Raw genomic sequence first — 2978 nt, 5'->3', positions numbered from 1 at the left:
TATATATATATATATATACTTTGTTCAAAAGCTCCAGAAATATAACAACAAAAACTGTTACTTGGAGTTTCACGTTCCTGTTCATCGGACAGTTTTGTTAGAAATGTGAGAGGAATGACGATGCAATCAAGACTAATATAAAATTAAAACACATGGATCTGTTTCATTGGTTGTTTCAAATATCTGTCTTAGGTATGCAATGAACAAGATAACAAAAACAAATGAGTTCAATATACAATATAGATGCATCGTATTTTTTAAAAAATCAAAGAAAACCTTAAATTGAAAAGTGGGTTCAAAATACATATTGTAAATAATTATATTCGATTAAACATATTAAGATTAAAATAAAAAATAAATATTCTACAACAGTATATACGCATACTAGACTGTCTACAAGATCCATATATACATAAAAATACACAAATACATACGTACAGACAATATACGTATATAGGTATGTATTTGTAAAACATAAATACATACACGAATATGCATGCTTACGCATACACCGATGCACGCAATCATGCTCGCGCACGAAAATTATGCAGCGTTGAAATTGGCAAGTGTATCTTAAAGTGATGGAGTGGGGGAAGTGAGGGTTGGGAAGAGTAGTGTATAGATGATGACGTTACTAATGCAGAAATGGACAAAGTGTGGATTTCGTGAGGAAGGAAAGAAAGAAAGGAAGAAAGAAAAAAAGAAATAAAGAAAGAGGTGTAGCGTACATAACAAACGTACACAAAATTGGATTACATATATATGTGTATAAAAAAATGTATATTAGCATCACGTATACAGATATATAGGGATATACGCGAATGCACACAGATATAATTGTTTACGTGCGTACGCACATATTCAAAATGTATGTGTATAAGCCTGAGTGCACATTCTCATATATACATAGACGCACACACATGAATATATGTATGTATGTGTACATATATGCGTACACACTTACCCATGCATATACAAAGACTCACACACACGAAACCATGTATGTATGTGCATCAGTGTAAACCTAGGCTCTATACATAAGCATAGACGCACACATACAAATACGTATGCATTGCTACAATACACACATCCACATAAAAAATATTTTAGGTCTTAACGTATATATGCAGACAACTATTTTAAGAAATTGCTGAGTGTATAAAAGCGAAAATTGTGCAAAAATGCATTCATAATAGAATTCCATATATCGAACCATCTATAAAAACGGTTAAATTTGTTTACAAGATATTTTAAAATAAATACAAATAAAATAGTATAAAGTAAATTAAAAACAAGAAAACTATGCATTTAACAGTCGAAGGCTTTCTTTAAAAAAACCTAGGGATCTATACAATATTCTTGCAGCGCGCAGTAAATCATGTATAATGCAGTACAAATCCAATAGTGAGACTGCAAACTGGTTTCAACAAGTCAAACTTTATCAGAAATATACTACCCCATGTTATTAGCAGTCATTTAAAATTTAGACGCATGTCTACATTAATTTAAAAGCTCGCGTCTTTGGTTTACAGGTTTCTTATCTTGGAATAAAGTATGGAATTTTTCTAATAAACACAACTCGCATTTAATTGGTCTACTGTGGGTACCGTGCCTGTAAGTTGATGCTGAACCTAAAATCCTCCATGTCACGTTGAAAGGTCGGGTTTCGCTTTTTCTTAATTGCCAGACGTATTTTGCCAGGCTAGTTTTGTTCTATTTTTGGGGTATCTGAAAGAATTGTTGTTGCGAATAAAGCCTGATTTTGAATGAATTTTCCGAAGCCCCTGTATAAGTTCTATAATCGTGTGAGCCTTCTATCTGGACTTTGGCTCTATACACGAGACGTTTTTTCTAGACATCTCCCTTCCAATGGACAGGAGGTTCCATCCTTGAAATTGCAGCTTTTTGGAAAAGAATCGGCATTATGATTTTTGGCAATTATCTTGTTGCTGTCCTGGCAATTCAAAGAGGCGAAGTTTTTGCAGCAAGAATAGCTGATCTTAAGCGTTCTTCTATTGAATACTCTATAAAACTTACGGTCAGGTTGAAAGTGTCTAGCGACTAATTTTAAAATTTCCTCACCTGTATTAGTTCTTACGGCCACATTGAGAGCTGGGTTGAACCACAAAACTTTCCTAGTCCTAGATCTACGTGTTGCGTTGTCGTTAGCATTGGACTGGGTATATTGGCTCCTCTCATAGAATCCACTATTCCTTAAAGCACTATTATAATAAGGCGCTGCGTTTTGGAATGTTGCCTCAATGTTCGTTCAGTGGTTTTGGGGACTGGTCTTAGAGGTCAGAATGTTGTGAGTGTGTGCATACATGTGCTTGTGTTCGTGCGTGTGGGCCGTTTTTGATTTGTCTCTAAGTGTGTGTGTGTATGTTTGTGTGTTTTGTGTTGGAGGGGATGATATGTGTGCTTACGCGAGTGTGTGTCTCTGTTTGAATATGTTTTTGTTGTTTTAATTGTCCTTGTGCTGTGTGTGTGGGGATGTGTGGGTGTGTATATGAGTGTGAGTGTGTTGTATTTATCAGGGATTCTGTGTGTGTCCGTGTGTGTTTGATTTTTCCGGGTGGTGTGTATGTGTGTGCGTATACGTCCTGTGCATGTTGGTACTGAGTATGCGTTTGTGTGTGTGCGTATATATATGTGGGTATGTTTATGTAGTTTCCGGTTATGTGTGTACTCTGTATTTGTGAGTGATTTGTTTTGTTTATATTGTTAGTGCAGTGTGTGTGTGTGTACGTGTGGGTCTATATTTCTTTATTGAACGCAGTGGGCTAAACGCAGAGGGAACAACGAAGGACAGACAAAGGGATTAAGATGATTACATTGACCACAGTGCGTAACTGGTACATATTTGATCGACCTCCAAAGAATGAAAGGCAAAGTCGATCTCGGTGGGTTTTAAACTCAGAACGTAACGGCAAACAAAATACCGCTAAGCATTTCGCCCGGCGTACTAAATATTCGGG

The sequence above is a fragment of the Octopus bimaculoides genome, chromosome 3 (assembly GCF_001194135.2).
Source record: "Octopus bimaculoides isolate UCB-OBI-ISO-001 chromosome 3, ASM119413v2, whole genome shotgun sequence".
Classification (NCBI taxonomy): Eukaryota; Metazoa; Mollusca; class Cephalopoda; order Octopoda; family Octopodidae; genus Octopus; species Octopus bimaculoides.
This window is presented reverse-complemented; position numbering follows the sequence as displayed.